The 18,825-nt window shown below is 37.3% G+C and overlaps 1 protein-coding gene and 2 long non-coding RNA genes across 9 annotated transcripts in view; 2 read left to right on the plus strand and 1 right to left on the minus strand.

The window, feature by feature from the left end:
• Nucleotides 1-15,535, plus strand: part of LOC149610212 (uncharacterized) — a 40,082-nt gene extending 24,547 nt beyond the window's left edge. The window contains exon 4 of the long non-coding RNA XR_016376708.1: nucleotides 12,498-15,535. This is a non-coding gene — a long non-coding RNA (uncharacterized LOC149610212). The remainder of the gene's footprint in view (nucleotides 1-12,497) is intronic.
• The window catches only part of LOC149610206 (latrophilin Cirl-like), a 331,713-nt gene that overhangs the window by 227,337 nt on the left and 85,551 nt on the right, over nucleotides 1-18,825 (plus strand). The window lies entirely within an intron of this gene.
• LOC149610213 (uncharacterized) lies at nucleotides 12,296-13,670 on the minus strand. The gene is made up of 3 exons (XR_016376710.1): nucleotides 13,548-13,670; nucleotides 13,327-13,398; nucleotides 12,296-12,351 (listed from the first exon to the last, which is right to left on the minus strand). It is a non-coding gene; the product is annotated as an uncharacterized LOC149610213 (long non-coding RNA).

The following is an 18,825-nucleotide window of genomic DNA, read 5'->3' on the forward strand; positions in this document are numbered from 1 at the left end:
GTCAGTTTTTTGCTTAAGAACCTACTTTAGTCTTGAGGGAAGAAGGAAGATTGTGGTTCTGGCCGCGCCGAATATAGCGTGACATTGACGAGGTTACGTGTATAAAATACTGTCTTTTACACCGGTTACCTCTATTATTATCACTTTTCCCAACGAGGCACTTTTTTCCATGATGAAAAAGAGAGCCTCTCTTAACTAGATATGAAATATATTTTAAAAGTTTATTTTAGGAGTAGTAGAAAAGCCCATTTTGGCTAATATGAATTTTGAATATTTTTCTTAAGCCTAGTTTTCATTTTTGAAATAAATTTCGCAGGCGCATTGAAAGTATGTAATGTTACGTGGTTACGTCCTTTGTGAATATTTAACCATTTTTTTAAGCCTTTGTTTCTTAGTTTTGAAATTGCGCGCGAATTTATATTAACAATTGATGGATTAAGGTCACGTGATTCTTATAGCCAAGGCTTAACGATTGAGGTTAGAATCAATTCGGTTGAGGTTTAATGGTCTCTGATACATTGTACATCATCGCTCTCTGCTTTTTCTATTCTGGCTTTTGAAAAAGGTTGACATTTCAGGGTTATTAATCACAGCTACGTAATTTGCATATTTTTGACAGATTATTATTCTTCCCCCCCCCTCCCCATAGCCAAAAAGTAAAAAAGACCTTTCACTAAGGCAGCCCAACCAAAAATATGTAAAATGTCTTCTGGCGCCCAAAAAAACCCATGAAGACTTGAACCTTATTGCCTTCAACCAGGTCTTTGTAAGAACAGTATAACTAAAGTCGTGCATTGATAGGGTGGTCAGAATCAGAACTTTTATTTTTAAAACAGTGACTTACCCCTTGGTACGTAGGTTAGAGCAGCAGCTGTGGTATGAATTTAGGACTATGTTACTTACAGTACATTCTTTTAAAAAGTTGTATTCGCGATATCGAATTCCAACTGACATTTATCGCTGTAGCGTTTTGGAAAAGTATTTCGGAAGGCGGGAATACCCTGTAGGGGTTTTTGGCGGGAGTAGTATATACTTGTTTCCTTAGTGCGGCGGGCGAGTCCTCAGTGTTTTTGGTGGTAGAACTTCCGAAATTTCATTTGATATAAAAGCGTTCCCTGTTTTTCGACATTGAGGGATGTTCTCGAATTCCGATCCCAGCGACCTAGCTGTCCTCCAACTCACTCTCTCTTTCTCTCTCACTCGCTTTGTGGTTTATTCCATGTACAGAGTGGGTCGGAAAAGCAGTTCCACGGAGATTCGTAATCCAGAAGTTTATAAGATATGTTCCTTCCATAAGTTTGTCACTGGTTACAAACTGGAGCTTGTCATAAAGTGACGTAAGTCATAGATTCTCGTAAAGCGACGCCTGGTGAGGCGCTGTTGAAGTCTTACTACGGACAAGAAGTGATATCTAGTTTACTAGGGAGAAGGTATAAATTAGTCACATTTCTAGCTTTATCTCCAGTCCAAACGTAGGTCCGGAGTTAATCCCCGCCTCTAAATTACAACCAGCATCTCATTGGTTCTTGAAAACTGACGTCAGCGCGACGCGAATGACGAAAATTACGCATTTTCCGACTGAAGAGAGGCGAAATAGCCCGGCCTCCTTTTACGTCCCCCCTTGTATTTTGAAAGGGGGACTTGGACTATGGTGCGCGAATTCTTAGGCATCGTAAACCTTCTCCCTAGTAAACTAGATATCCCTTCTTGGTACGGACTAAATAGAAAGATGGACTTCAATATTAACCGAGTGTAGTCAATTCTTACTTGTCGTTCTCGAACTAGCTCTCAGTAAAGTCTCTAGTATTACGAAGTATAGGTAGTGTCATACTTATGGAACATACCTTATAAACGTATGATAATCATAATGACCACGAGGAACTTTGGCTCTAAAGTTTCTGCACGTGCTTCATGTTGTAAATCTTTGGAGCTTTCTTATCTGAACCACTCTGTATATTTATTCCCTTGCCTCTCATACAATCTTATACAAGTTTGAAATGTTTCTATATACGAAGATGTAATTTTGAAGAACATGTAATAATGTTTTCGAGCTTGTTTTCATAAGACTATACTTTTAGTATTTTTTCTTCAAGATCCAATCACGCATTCTTGAACATTCTCGCAAACAATGAACTTTTCTAATTATAAACGTATCTGAATTTTTAAACTTCTTTGATTAAATTAAAAATTAGTTTCATAGGAGAATAAAAAGACGGACGAAGAAACCCTAGATCCAATTTCGCTGCAGTTGTATAAATTTTTAATTGGGTAAATAATTTTAAAAATTCAGTTTCTAATTTAAAACTGGGTATAGCTAGCTTTAGTTTTAAAGTCTGTATTAAAATTTTAGTAAGCTTGCCATAAGATGTTTCTCTCCTATGAGAATTAAACGAATTAGTAATGAAAGTTTACTTTTCTTAGTACTAAATTAGCTCTGATTTATAAAAATATACACTAGGATTAGGTATTAACACTGCTTATTGCACTCTGGCCATACAGGGAGTTACTTCCAAAATGTGAGGACGGACTTGACCTTAGTCGAAATTCGAAAATGCTCTTGTTGCACCTGTTGCAAGAATTATGATTGGGATTTTTTAGGGTTGACCCCTTAATTAAATTAGAAATCGTTGTTTTGTCCATCAGTTTTTTAATAAATTTAAGGGGTCACCCATAAAACACCAATTGTAACTTGTAAACGGTGTCCCTTATGGGCATGTCGAAGAACATTTTCGTCTCAAAATGGGGTGGCCCACTGTACTTCGGTCCTCTACTGTACGCGTTTTGGAACACACTGTATGAGTTGTGTTTATGGTACTATCAAAGGCTTAGTGACCCTCGTATCACCTTAGGTAACCTCTGGAATGGTTCTTAAATGCTAGCTGGCGGTTTTTAGAAAGAAGGTCGATATACTTGTTTTCGCCATAGAAGTTTATCCAAGGAGTTAGCGAGCTACTCGATAATGGTCCAGAAAGAATCGGAGCTGATTTTTAGGAACTACTCCTACCAAACTGAATGTGGGTGGTATAGCCAGAACCCTATCAACCAACTAATTCTACCGCTACGAATTACCTAGTATTGTTTCTGGACTTTAAGCCTTTGGCTTCTTTTTATTCCGCCTTCGGGGATTCCTTGGCGTACGATTGTTTTCTCTATTTACGGATTTCCGATGCTGCATTCGCCAATCGATGTATACGAAAAAAATAGCCACCTTAGTTGTTTTCTTCTGCGCTAGAAAACTGGTAACTGCTTTTGCAGCTAACGCGGAGGTATACAAAATGATAATATTGCTTTAAGCGAAGCCTTAAGGCTCGTCTTAACCTAACCTAAAGTTTCTGCGCTGATCGCCATAGTTTTTTGTGGTAAAAACCTTTGCTGATGGAATTTGAGTTCCACTAAACATTTCTAATGTTAACTTTTAATGGGATATTTTTTTATAATGACTTCCTTTCGAAATATTGTCTCATGCCATTCATAGAAAGATAAAAATTTAATTAAGATTTGTAATAAATATATATTGTGTTTCTTATATAAGTCTGCCATAAATTAAAGGGTATGTTCTTAGGGTCAAACTGAGTTGAAAGTGTTCTTCAAATAACATTGGGTTTAAAACACGATTTAGTTACGGAAGTATGGAATAACCTATGTCCTTTAAATTAAATACCCCAAAAAGTATTGTGAATATTTCAAAATAACGATACGGTAACTTTGTACCATAACTCGTAACTCTTGTACTTGATCCTATTAGGTCTTGACACTTAAAATAATTTTAATTCACTAGAGTACCCATAAGTAAACGTTGTAGGTCCCATGTCCTTGGACACTTTGCACTCAGTTCTACCTTAATTTATGGCAGACTTATCAGAAAACACACTGTACATTGCTTAAAGGTCTATTCTGTTTTTTGACGAAACGTTTGGTATCGGTCATTAGATCTTCTTGGCATTCAATGGCAAAAAGAAAAAAAAAACCGGATTTTTAAGAAACAAGTTTAATAATATGTCATCATTTTGAACTACCCCATACGCAATTAATGAAGGGATATGTAAGGGGAAATGGTTACCTACCTGGAAGGTGCGCTCGGATGGAAACCACCCCACTTTCTTTCAACTTCGTTACGACTTACCACCACCACCATCATCAAAGAAAAATTGTAATGCCAGGCTCTTCTCTAATTATATGTGTTAAAAATAATAGCTTTAAATATCCGACATGTTATTCAATCCCCTTCAAATCTCCATGAATATTTATTGAGACGGCATTCAATGCCCTTCCTTATTTGGTTTATAGTTAGTTAAAATGCTATAATTTTCGTGAAATAATTAAATCACTTCAATGTAAGATAAAATATGAAAGAAAGGAATGTCTTGTGACCTAAACCGTGCCTATCTTTGCGTGTCGTCTGCTCTTTTGTTTTTGTCGGCCGGTGTTTAGGGATATCATGTCTGTGGAGGTCGGTGGATCAAGTTGAACGACATTTTGAGACGATATATTTAAGTGTGTTTCTTTCATTTCGACCTGATTCTATTTAATTACTTAAGACTGGTTTTTATTTTTTTGCATCAGGTGTTAGTAAATTGAAAATAGATTTCTATATTTCAAACTTAATTAAAAGAACGGGAAATAATCTTTTTCTCATTATGTTTTTAACAGCGAAGTGTAGAAATGGAGTAGAATTTTACTCGCTTTTTAGATTGACAACCGTAGATCTTAACTCCAAAAAACTTGAGAAAGGGCAAACTATGTATCACGTGACAAGCGGCATCAATTCCAATAATACCAACTGCCCTCTCCGTGAGAGTCTTTATAAGTTAAAATGGGCTTGCGCAATCAGTTTGACAGTACATTTTAAGTTGGAGAGATGGCGCGAAATAGTAGCTCAATATACAAGCAGTAGTCCATAGCCCACGTAACAAGAAGGAACCAATAAAATCTCCTTCAGCCGCCTCTCTGACACGGTGCGAGTCTAGGCTCGCGGTATAAAACACTAGTTCACTCCATACACAACTCCTTTTCTACTCCTCCCTGGTTTTATTCAGCGCAGAAATTCGAATGCTGTATAGAAATTTCGCGTTGTCAAGTTTAATTTTAACGAGTTTGGTTAAAAGACAAAATTTCATCCCGGAACCCTTCTTCTTGAAAAGATAATCCGGCTATTATGATTATGGCATATCGTAAAAATTAAGCCCAAATTCTATAGGAGCTTTTAAAAGTGTGGGAGGATTGGGATTCTTGTATTTTTTCTTTATCGCCATAATCCCTTGGAAGATGCGCGCGACCTTTTTGATCTTACGTTACGTCCTATAGAGCTTTCAAAATTGGATACATTGAACAAAGATGCGGGATACTTTTGAGAGTAATTTTATATTTCATATTTAGAGATTAAACTGGGATTTTATACACGTGTTCGACACCTCTTAAGAAGTCATTCTCGGTTACTGCGCACGAGAAAAACGGAAAGGTTACCACGAGGAATTTAATTAAAAATGGCGACAAAGAGAGAGTTCGTACGCAACCATCTGATTTACAATTCCGCGAAAAGTTGTTGGAATGCGTTTTTGGTGTTGGACCGAGGCTGTTTTTATTTTATTTAGCAGTTGTTTTTTTTACTGGGTGGCGCACGAATGACGGAAGAATGAGCCGGAAATTACCGCTAAAAACGTTGAAGAGTGCACAGAGCACAAACCAGAAAAACCGGGGGAAAACTCTTTGGCGGCGAGCAATTGTCTTTTTTCCCCGTCCTGCATCCTCATTCTCCATCTTCTGCTCTTGAGCCTCCGTCTTTCCTCCTTCCTTTTCCAAAAAGAGAATAAAAAAACTCCCAAAAAAGGCTGAGGGAAACGAGGGATGATGGGAGCTAGCCCGCCTGATCGTGATTTCCTCACCCCTACGTCCAAAGCAAATAGAAAAGAATTGTTCCCCAGCTCCGAATACCAACCGACCATCCAACAAATATCTTGCCTCCGTTTGACTTTTTACCCCTATACCATGTTTGGCTAAGTTTTGTTTGGCACCTTCGTATTGGCGTTTTTAAAACAGCCTTAAGCCTTGGCGTATGAAAAATTAAAATGACTCCGCCATATTTGACCTGCTGAACCTTCCTTTTGACGTTTTACCATACCATCTTAGGCTAAATTTGTTTTGTGTTTTTAAAACAGACGTAAGCCTTGGCAATGGAAAACTAAAATGATAAAACGCTGCACCCAAAATGGTTTTACTATCGCCAAATTTGAACCGTGGTTTTACCTTCCTTTGACGTTTCACCATACTGTAAAGGCTAAACTCGTTTGGAACCTTTGTACTGACATTTCAAAAACTGCCTTAAGCCTTGGCTATGAAAAATTAAAATTTAAAACTCTGTGCCTAACATGACTCGCGCCAAATTTGAACCGTGGGAACCTGTGCTCAAGGGATTTATCATTTTGTAAAATTGATGTGACAGAAAAATAGAAAAATAGGCTTATTTGAACCCTCTTTTCTTAGAGGACTTCCCGTTCCCGTTTTCAAAGTAGTATTATAAATAATACTTCATACGTTTGAAGTCGTAATACGCCAACCCCTAGACATCCGTACATCATCCCCGTACAATAATCCCTTAATGTTACACTAGGACCCTCCTCAATTCTAACGCAATCTTTATCCATCCCGACATGGCCTATGGGGAAGAGTGAATGAATCTAGGGAGCTTTTCCATTTCAAGCCTTTCATAATGTGAAATAAAGTACAATATGGTTACCCTTATAAAAGGTATTTCAATTTTTCATGAAAAAGGTCTATCAGTTTTCCCCCTACTCTTGGATGTCGCGGGTATAGTACCCTGTCACCCATGAAATAAAGATGTTTCAATGTGCAAGGGGAGAAATGTCCGTACACATTCCATTGAGAAAAGGGAGTCAACATAGGTACACTCTCAGTCTTGAAAAGGGAGCAAAACTGTTAGAAAATACCTTTTCTCTATTGGCATTTTACACCCATTCTCAGCTAGTATACTAATGATATGATACAAGACATTTTACAAATGTTCCGCAACATGAATGCTACTTTTATTTTCAATTATTTATTATACATTTTTCATGAGTCTTGTATGTGTTGAATCAATTCTAACATGAATAATACAATATATTCAAAAGCGTAGGTATAGTTCTGATATCCTCTAAAAGCCTATAGAATTACATATCCGGGTATTGGTATAATTGATCCAACTAATTGAAGTGCGGGTTAGGTTAGATTAGTTTTCTCTGATAAGTAGTGTATGAAAGGAGCCAGCCAAAGGTTAAAGGTGACTTATCCTTTGAAGTTTTCCATAATAGGGGCTAGACTGTATTATTATTCGAAACTCCCCTGATAACCTTTGTTTTATGATTCTATTCTTGCATATTCCGTTTTAAAACAACGAAACTAAAATTTGAAATCCTACTCAAAGTTTTAATTAATCTCTTAAGGGGTTTCATTTCAACGTATCATTGTTTCCAGTGGGACTTAAGTTAAAGTTAAAACTATCCATAGTTTTAAATTTTGATGAGCGAATACAGACCAAATGGAAAGTTTTTTTATTTAATTCCTTTATCATTTCGAAGCAACCCTTTCTATAATTTGAAGTGAAAATTGTACAGGGCGTTTATGATAGTCTGCCATAATTTAAAGGACGCCTGTGTTCTGAGTGATGAACTGTGTGGAAAGTGTCACAGAGAACATGGGATCTACAACATTTATATATGGATTCCCAAACATTGATTGGGCCCTAAACAATGGAAATAATGAGTCACGTGTGGAGTGATTAGCTTTACTTTACCAGAGTAGGCACACTTCTTCCCATTTAATAGTGCACTTCCGCTCGATAAATGTTTAATAACGTTCTTAGATGTCTAACTCCACGTGTGTTATTTTAGGAGTCCATCAATGTTTGGGAGCCCATTATATCTGTAACTAAATGTTGTAGACCCCATATTCTTTGCAGACACTTTCCACTCAGTTTGACCCTAAGAACACACCCTTTAATATAAGGCAGACTTATCAGAAACACCCTGTATAATGTTTGCTTTTAAAAATTGAGTTGAATTGGAATTCATCTTTGGCAGCAGTATTGTGTGTATTATAAACAAATCCCAGGGAATAAAAAGTTTTGACGAGTTTCGCCAGAACTTTTAAGCCCTTTTCGGAAAAGGCGTTTAATATTTTGAAGCCGCGATGTCCTGGACAAGAGCTTGTCTAATACTTCCTCGCTCTCTCTCTCTCTCTCTCTCTCTCTCTCTCTCTCTCTCTCTCTCTCTCTCTCTCTCTCTCTCTCTCTCTCTCTCTCTCTCTCTCTCTCTCTCTCTCTCTCTCTCTCTCTCTCTCTCTCTCTCTCCTATATACGGAACTGCGATATATACAGAGAAGAAAATCTCCTAAAAATTCGTCGCTGCCATCTGTTTTTGACGCTTCTTTATGGGATTACCGCTATAGCCCATTTTTCCATCCTCATCCCAATATTTTCCATCCCTTGTTCGTCCAACCAGCAAAAGTAGAACGCGTAGAAAGATAAACGCGACGTTAAAAAACATACCTTAACACACGCTTCCAACGTATTCAGTCGTTAACTGAAAATAACTTGAAGTGTAAAAGGGGAATTGATCTCGTAAAACCCCTTCTACTTTGAGCTAAGACTACTTTGCGGATTCTGTGAGAGAGTATTGCCTTAACTCCTTGTTACGATCGCTAAACAATTGAACTCGGAATCATCCCTTCATAGTTATTGATGAGTTCTAAGGAGGTAAGATAGTATGGTAGCGAAAGTTAGAACATCCTCCTCTCCATCCAGCATCCTTCTCTCTCGCTCTCTCAGAACTTTGGGATGAAAATCCCCGAGAGCCAAAGATAGTCACGTTTATTCGAAACCTCCAGTCCGTGTAATAAGCGTGCACGCGTTTTCTGGTGGGGGGTTACTTCCCCTTTAACCCCCCTTGCCCCGTTACGAAAGCTTAGCCAATAATATATATGCTTTGAATTTCCGAAGCAGTTTCTATAGCTTTTGTCTAAAATGGCTTTGCCCTTCCCGATTTCAATACCAGCTTTACTAATAAATACCCCTATTCATAGTAATTTAATTAAATGGTATTTTTTATTACTGAGAGAGTGCTCAGGAATACATATAGCTGATTGGAATGATTTTGAAGCCAACCATTTTCTCAACGTATCTAGGTGGGATTTATGGGAAGAGCTATGAACTAATCATTATGTATGCGCGGTGAACCTAGAAATTCGCGTTATATACTGACCAATGAAATCACAGTTAGAAAGACGATAGGTTTATGAGACATGACGAAGTACTCAAGGGCGTCCCACAATACCCGCATAGAAATTAACTTGGCACAATTATTCCTAGTACCTGTATGTATTTCTTGTAAATGTATTGCACTGGAAATTAGTTTTAACTTAAGTCAAATCTTGATTAATTAAATTTTGTTGATTATTTCGCGTACATCCCTGGGAAAGTAAACCTTAAAATTGTTATGGAATTACTACACCTAATTAGACCAAAGTATCAGATGTTAATTATATCGCGTATACTTTCTTGGACAAGTAAACCTTAAAGTATTATGGAATTAGTAGATCTAATTAGACCAAGGTGTTTGTTGCCTTCAGAAACAGGGTTAAGATGTTTATACAAAGATATTAGATAGTGCTTGAAAGTTACAAGTCCACCAACTCTTTTGTTTGTATCGTCTTTGTTGTCCACGTACCGGATGTTAATATGTCTTAAGAAAGCGAAACAAGGTTCTCAATTTTACCCAGTACTTGTGAAAAGCTTCAATAGAAAAGAAAACATTGAGGAAATTATTCTGTTTAGGTTGCATGATGCAGTGTAATTTTCCGGTTGAATTTGTTGTAACAATCTGGAATGGTAATTGATATCTTAGGGTATGGCCTCGTCAGGGCCCTTCACTGACCTGCAATGGATAATCGTCGTTTATTCAACCTTCCCGCCCCCCTTTCCCCCCGTCTTTGTTATCCGTAACTGGTTGATGGGCCGAAATTGTAGGTTCTTAAGCATCGTCCCTAACGGGGTAGGAGGAGAATTTTGGGGAAAGACTATAACAAGAGTCCAAACTCAAGCTAAGCTAAGGAGAGAAAGCTCGCGAGGAAGCAATCGATCCCATTACGTCATCAATCGAAGCTTCAGAACGTGACCAAAACAAAGCCCCCGAATTGAATTTCCCTCGTGATAACGGATCGCGCTTCGTTAACAACTCCACCTACCTACCTACATCGTCCCAAGTTCGGTTTGCAATACTCGCAAACAAAGTTACTTAAGGGTTTAATCCGTAAATTGCGCCTTGGGATGAACTTCTACGGGATTTCACTTGGAGTCTTCCTTACTCGTCAAATTATTCCTTCATTCAACTTGGGTTATCAGCTGTTGAACGTTTGTTTTGGGACGAAGTAAATATTTCGAAATTCCTTCAAACGAAAGTGGTTAACTTTTATTTTTCAAGTATATATCGATTTGGACGAATGCTTCAATCACTACACAAAAACGTCTGTATTAAAACACGGGTAAAAAGAAATAAAATAAAATGCACGCTGTAGTCTTCTCTTCCAGCCGCGCTTTAGAATCGCGTTATTTTTCAAAACTAGCTGATGGTAGCGAGTTTATTTTATACGATGTGCACATTCTTCTGGGGGTCCTCCCTATTGCACGAAACGTAGGTCTATTATTATATTTCTAGCGTGGATGAAAATATAGATGAGTTTCTTTCTCTGTTCGTCCTCTTAGAGTCCCTTTTAAAGGAGTAAGTTAAGCGGCTTTCCTTTTATTCATTTGGATACCTTGAACAGATCGTATTAAAAGAGAAGAGCGATATTGATTTTGTTAAAAATAGAATCAGTAGATAAATTTTATCCCAAAATGTTATTTTTTTTTTAACTATTTCACTTTTATAACGACCTAGATATCTTATATAAGTTAAAAAAAACTGGGGTAAAAAATAGCTAGTAAAACCCATTTCGATTTAATACACTTTTGGTGGAAGAAAAGAAGCAAAGGCTATATTGGGATACGGACGGTATAAACTCGTATAATTCGCGTATAAATGATTGTTAGAAATAGAAACGTCCAGGCAATCTTCTCAATGACTTTCAACTCCATCTTCTTCCTTTTCCTCTTCTTCTTCTTCTTCTTCTTCTTCTAGTGAACTTGTTGCATTATAACGTGAATATTTTCCTTTATTGTTAAAGGCATAAGTTTATAAGGTATATGTTTCATAAGTATGACACTCACTACCAATACTTCGTAATGCTAGAGACTTACAGCTCGAGCTAGTTCTAGCAGAACGACAAGCGAGAATTGAAGTCCTACACTCGGTTAGTTTTGCAGGCCTTACATCTTCCTGTTTAGTTTGTACTAAGCCTTTGACTGCGCCTCACTAGGCGTCGCTTTACCTCGAATCTATGACCTAGTCACTTCATGACAAGCTCAAGTTTATAACCAGTTACAAACTTGTGGCCAACATATCTTATGAACTTACGATAAAGGTTACAGATAGGTAATTTCTCTTCTAATATTCCTAGGAAATTTGATTTAATTCGTGTTAGTTTCCGTTAAGTTCTTTTCGGAGTCGATAAAGTATGGGATCTAGTTGTTTTTTTGCTTCTATATGTAATAGTCAGTCAAAGAAATCAACTCGGCTTAGCCTTGAGCTAACGCGTTTATAGTAACTCTGTTGACGCGTTGAGGACTTTATTTTTCTAGCTCTATAATGTAATTCTTAGCAGATTTTTCTAGCGTCTAAGCTTTGGGTAACATCCGTAACACGTCTTTCATGAACATAAGTTCGCGTCAGTTTGAGCTTATTTCGACATTATTTTACCAAAATACCCTCACAAATAAATGGGAGAAAAATTAAATTAAGTTTATTTTTTTAACTGGAGCCATTGTTATGGTGTAGCGTTAACTTATAAGGGGGGAGACAGTTAAGGTATTTGTAGTACTTCTTAGGTTTTTCCCTATTACTTAATGACAAAATTGAGGAATGTTGAAAAACAGGGGAGAAGATTTTGAGGATAGGAAGGTCGGTCTAGAAAGATTTTTGGAGATTTACGAGCTTTGGTATTCGATGTCGTTTACATTAATCTTGTTATCATCTCGCTTGTCATAATCTCTGGATATGCCGGACAAATGAAAATTGATGGAAATGTCCTCCCATCCTCCTTGATCCGCTTCTTAACCTCGAGTACTATGTCCCCCGACAGGCTTTGCGTCAGATAGTTTCATTTCATCGGATAAACCGTAGGTTTCTTCATATATATAGTCCCTTTCTTTTGTATATCAGTATATGGACCCTTTAGTCGTGTTCGTACAACAATTGGGCTTGTCTTGAATGGGGGAAAGTCAAAATAGGCTTAGCTTGTATAGAAAAATAGTGTCTTAATCGTATTTATAAATAAAATTAAGCCTACAAATATAATAATTTCTTTAAATTAAATGTTCTAATCATAACTATTGTTCTTTTTATTTCTAGGTAAGTCATTTGGTGGTTTCTTCATTATTGTTTCACGTTGTTATTGGTTATCGTAAGTCAATATATTTTTTAATATTCATCCAAATGTGAACGAAACCTTCCTTGACGTACTTATAATAACTTGGAAAGTTGGGATTTTACCACCTATGGATGTTTCTGGATTTACGGGAGTGGGGGTTGTCCCTGAAGCGCGCTATTTCCCTGGACATTGGTCCTCTTCTCCTTGGGGTTTTGTGGGTGTTAATATTATACGGTCATTTAGAGACGCGTCGGGCATTGAGTTGTTGAGACATAATAAATAGTATATGGGGGGGGGGAGACCGTGTGTTATAAGCCCCTTATAATATTGATAAGGCTATGGAAGACCCTGGCCCTAGTTTTATTGATAGGACCACTAGTAAGGAATCCCCTCCTCGTCTGTTTCTGACGAAGATGAGTTATCCATTTTATACAATAACGGAGTTTGCCTTGCACTATTTTATCATTTATCGTAATTTACATTGCGTATTACTCCACCATAGTTTCGACTGTAAGGTAAACTTCACCATAGTTTAATACAGTTCTTTCCCGCGGCTTGATATAGACCATTTTCACGTCAACTCCTCGCTAGGTCATCCCTACCTTCGACTTAATATAAATATGCACTCTTTTCAAGGTAGGGTTACACGCGGGTTGATAAGGTCTTTAGAGTATTTTTTCTTTAAGTAAATTTTACTAAAAGCAACTAGGTTAGAGGACTACTTCTACTACTCCAACGTTAGAAATTACCTTTCGCGAAAAGGTATATAAATTTTCATTTTCTCCTTGGCCGACTGGACAAACTACTTACCAAACTAAAGTTTACTTGAAAGCGAATGCACTATGGGGAGAGGCGAGGCTTAACGCTAGTTTGCAAGTCCACCTACAAAATTTATATATACTGATTAAAAGTTTAGTTTTCATTCTTGCCTGCCTGGTTGCCTGAAGAGACCAGAGAGTTAAGGTCGCTCGCAAAGGTTACGCTTCGTTTAACCCCAACGAGAAATTAATTCAAAGTAAAATGACACTTACTGTGTTTAAAGTAGGTTTAAAACTAAGGGGTCGAACACTTTCTTCCTCATAAATTTCAATATTTCAAAGTATATCTATATATATCCCTCTAATTATGATTGTCCAGTCTCTCTCTATCGCCAGCCTGGAAAGATAATTAAAAATAACTTCCGCCTTAATTATGTCAAAGTTAAGTTAAAATTTATACCTGAAATTTAATATTCTCAATTTGGGAAAATTATCTTTTATGACGCGTTACACTTTTCCCTTATCATAAATTAATTTCGAAGATCGAGTTAGTCACGCTTGGACTTTTAAAATTTTCGTTAAAGAGAGTAAAATTATCCGGGACAGTATGGTTAATATTAAAACTTGTTAAATTATATATTTTTCAAGGCTTTTTGCTTCGGATCTAGTTCAAGGCGTTAACCATAATTTTTAATCGAATTTCTCCCCAGTTTTATACGCCCTTTTATTGTCTATGCACCCAAGAATGTAATGCCATGGGATAATAAAAAAAGAAGGGGAAATTTCTAATAAATGCCCTCAGTTTTAACGGGACAAGTTAGCGGGATTCAGCTCAGGTACGAGTTGATTAAAAACTCTCCATGAATAAGCAGACCCTAGATATTATTTTCCAACATATCACTATACAGGGTGTTTCAGATAAATCTGCCATAAATTGAAGGGTCAAACTGAGTGCAAAGTGTCAAAGTGCATGGGGTCTATAACAAGATGGGCCGCATGCTACGATGTCCTACTACACATGTGTTGACTATTTCCTTGGGGCCAATCAATGTTTGGGAGCCCAGCATATCTCTGTAAATAAATGTTGTAGATTCCGGAATGTTCTTTGACATGCACTTTCCTCTCACTTTGACCCAAATAACACGCCCTATAATTTTTCTGTGTCTTATTAGAAACACCCTGTATTATAAACAAGCCTCCAGTACTCTGTATTTGTTTGTTTAATATTCAAGGAAAGATTTCTTATATTCATTTTCATTTAGAGAAAAAAAAAGGGGTGGTTAATAGATAATTGTTGAACAATTACCAGCACCGCGAGCTCAATGCCTATAGCAGCAGCTTCGTGTCTGGAATTTTACCGTTTACTACATGCACCCACCGCGAGTCATAATTAATCAATTTTTTCTCTCTCTCCCCCTTCATGTCAAGATGTAAATGCGTAGGACGATTTCCAAATTGTTTTTCTTTTTTCTTCGCTCCTTGCACCCTAAAGGCAACTTAAAATCCTTGGGATTATACATATTTTTGAGTCTCCAAGAACTATACAGTAGATTAAGTGTCCTGTCGAGAGAAATACATTTTAACGCTGATGTTACTCACGCTAAAAATGCGTGGTTCTGCCCCTCGGTCAAAAGGTCACGAAATGTACCAACCCGACAATGACTCTAAAATGCCAAACAACTGAAGACCTCAAGTAGGAGAGATGGTTTAAGGAAATAAGTATTCGATACTAACTTGTAATGTCACCAGTTGTGATAGGTCAACTTATGGCGTATTTTATTTACCTTCTGTCAGATCGCCCGCTATTTGCTTTAACTGCCCCGTTTCAGGGCATTTCTCAACTTTAACTGCTCCGTTTCGTAACTTTAACTGTGCTTCAGGGCTGCCAGTAGTTTTTAATAGCATCTCCTGAATCAAACAGAACTGAAAGCTTTTCAGTCTGTTGAGCTGCACTCATAAATGACAGGCAACACTTGCCTGTACACTATCTTCCATTACATCATAAAATGCGACAGAGGACTAACGATCCTTAATTACAGATGGAAATCAGAATGTACACGAGCTGATTTAGAGATCTGTAAATATATTGAAAACGTGATATTTTTAGAGCGTTCCATAGGAGTTAAGGGAATGTCCCAGATTAATAACAGACTTCAACCATCTCGTTTACTACCACTGTAAACCATTAAACTTTCGTTAAACCTACGCTATCACGACAGGGGTGCTTATAGTTACAAGGGCGAAATACGTAATAGCAACTAGTCTAGTGCCTCCGAGCTATCTTGGGGGATAACTTTCAAAGGAAAATATTTGTTCGTGAACTTAGTTGTTCACTTATATTATATGTATATAGGGGCGAGCACCTGCTATATTCCTGAAGATATATATATATACATATACTTCAATCGATTCACGTTACACGTTTTGAGCAGCGGGGTGGATCGTTTAGTCGTGGGACACATTTTCCAGATAGTTTAAGTTCACATTACTATAATCTCCCCAAACGTCAAAACACACGTCTCGAGATAACTTCTCTTGGATAAACATAAACAAATTAAAACACGACCAGGAAAATACCTAAGACGACTATCTCAATCTAAACCCAAGATAGCCATTATAGCCACCGCGCATAGGGTGCGGCACACCCAGCACTGCTTGGAATTTCTGACCTAAATTTCTTCAAACGCAATAAATAGCTTCACATTTCAAATAATCTTTTTATGAAATAAATCATAGATCTATACCTAACTAACTCATCGAGGGATTTCGTTTTAAAATATTGTCTAAGTACTGGTATGTAATAGTTAAAATTGATAGTTAAATATAATTTAGTATTCCATCTCCAGAAATAAAAGGGATAGTGTAACATAACCCCTTGGGCTAAATTCTATCGATGTCCTCGGAATTTGGCACGCGAATTTTTATTAACATTAATCAAAGCTGTGTCTTCTTAATATGCAAATTAAAAAATGATAGGCTTTGCTGGTTTAAGTTAATATAAAATGCGAGACGTATGATTTTTTGCGGTTTTTGAAAAGAGTTACCGTCAATTTTTAATTTTTCTTTTTTTATCTTCTCCTGAAACATTTTTTACTTAATTATTATGACGCATTTGTAATTCGTAATTTTTTTGCCTTGCGGGTTTGGAAATGTTTCGATGGCGTCTGTATATACGCTTCTAATTTAGCCCTCAGGCTTAATGTTAATTTAAATTACGGGGCAGCTGAAGTAATTTTTATAGCCCGTCTTTATTAATGAGCATTACTTAGGATTTTGTAGCCATGCAGGCTTGAAGTTTAAAAACCGCAATTTTCTACGAGTGTCGGCTACTAAAATAGTAGTGCTTGTAACACTTCATTAGCGAAATATTCCTTCCTTTTTCTTTAAGAATCCTGTTTTTATAGTGAAAGGGCTTAATTTTGTTTGATTTCGAATTGGTCACACACGCGACTGAACTTAATTTTAGAATTATTAAGTTTTAACATAAAAACCAAGGCTTAATCTCCACTTCCATTCATTCATCCATTTCTAAGCTTAATTCCTTCTATTACAAACATGACAATAGTTACTATTTTATCAGTGAATGTGCTTAATTACTTGATTGATTTTAGCTTAGTTTTAAGGCTTAACTATAAAACCAAGGCTTAATCTCTCCTCCAACCTCCTCCCATTCATTACTAAGCATAATTTCTTCTTTTTACAAATGTGACAATAATAATTTTTCAGTGTATGCACATGCTTAATTAAATAATTTTTAACGTAGTTTTAATGTTTAAATAATAAACCAAGGGTTAATCTTTCCCCCTCCTATTCATTCATCTATTGCTAAGCCTAATTCCTTCCATTATAATCGTGACAATAGTAAATAGTTTTTAAAGTGAAATGCTTAATTATATTAATGTCTAATTGGTCAGTCACACACGCGATAGTAAAGTTATAGTTTTACAATTATACAGTCTTAAGCAATAAACCAAGGCTTAATCTTTCCCCCTTCCACATTCATCTATCGCTAAGCCTAATTCCTTCTATTATAATCGTGACAATAGTGAAATTGCTGTGCAAAGTTCATATCTCCCGGAGAGAGAGCGAAAGAGAAAGAGCATCGAGTGGGAAATCTATCTATAGGAGAAATGGGATATGAAGGCCTTCCTTCGCCTTTGTTTATTTAGGGATTGAACAATCGTTTCGCGATTAATACAAGGTCTGCCCCAACCCCTATCGTATCGTTATGGGAATCCCAAAGAGACGACGACTACGATAGGGTTGCCTCACTTAGACACCAATCCTTCTATAGTTTTCGTTTTCGATCCCTCTTCTCGTAATGGCTTTTTGGGACGCGGACCATAACCTTAGCCAACCACACACGGACGGACGCAAGGGCTATCATACCTTCAGGGTTTATAGATAGATAGGGGTCAATTCTGTTTTCTTTTGTTCAGACAGGACGCGGTAGCCGTTGAACAGGAGGAGGAAATCTATACAGAGGATGAGTGTAATGATTAGATGTCTAAAGGGAGGAAAAAAATTTGTATTACTCCGTTGGCCAACAGAAATGAGGTTTCTTTTTTCAATCATTAACGTATAACCAAGAATCTTTCTCGAGGCCCACGCAGATGGTGTTTCTCATGCACTATGTGATTTATTCCATTCACCAGTAAATAACTTGGATCATATATTTTTGTAATTATGAATCATTATAATTAATTATACGTCGATGTACATTAATGGCCGGCATGGTTTTGCGTACGTCCTAAAAAAACCCAATCAATTATTTTCTTTTGTCTTTTGTTGTAATAATTTTGACGTGTGACCAGCCATCGAACGAACCAACGTCCTATTTGGACAGACTTTCCTTCTTTTAACTTCTGCCTAGAAATAAAATAATAATGGGTGCTAGCTAGCTAGCTAGCTGGCTCCTGATTCAGAAACTGTCTTTTTAAAATAATACGGAGGACGCTTCGCTTGTCAACCTTCGTTATCATCTCCATCCTTTTGCGCCCAATCTTTACCCCGAACTGTGGTACAATTATTTCCGCCTTCCCTTCTATTGTAATAACCCAAAGGGGTGGGGTGGGGTTGGGGGTCGGCAATCCACTGTCCATTGTTCGAGCTTGAAAATGGCGTCCTCGTAGATTCCTCCGAAGCCAGTAAAACCCCCTTCTTCCCACTGCGTTCCGATGTCGTAATGATTTTTACACAATGAGCCAGCTCGAATCTCTCTCTCTTTTGCCACCAAGACTTTTAATTAAAAATGGACCCCCCTCTCCCCCTAACTTCTGATCTATCTATGATTTAGTGACAGGAAGGTCGACAACGCAATTTTTACGCTTTACCCCCATAGCTGGTGGTAGACCCTCGAATTTCTCAATTCCCCCGGAATCCTGGTTAACTGGGTTCAAACGAACCATACCCGTGTTTTTAATCCTGAGAAGTACAACAACTTGAAGTGTTATGTTTTGTTAAATTTTTCTGTAGTTTCGGATGGTGATGCCCTGAAACGAATCTTAAGGCTCTTTCAGACAATCCCAACTTTTTGACTCAGCTCGATGGG

This window comes from Phalangium opilio, unplaced genomic scaffold (assembly GCF_054372755.1).
Source record: "Phalangium opilio isolate 3A_F unplaced genomic scaffold, DU_Popi_V2 ptg000329l_1, whole genome shotgun sequence".
NCBI classification, from domain to species: domain Eukaryota; kingdom Metazoa; phylum Arthropoda; class Arachnida; order Opiliones; family Phalangiidae; genus Phalangium; species Phalangium opilio.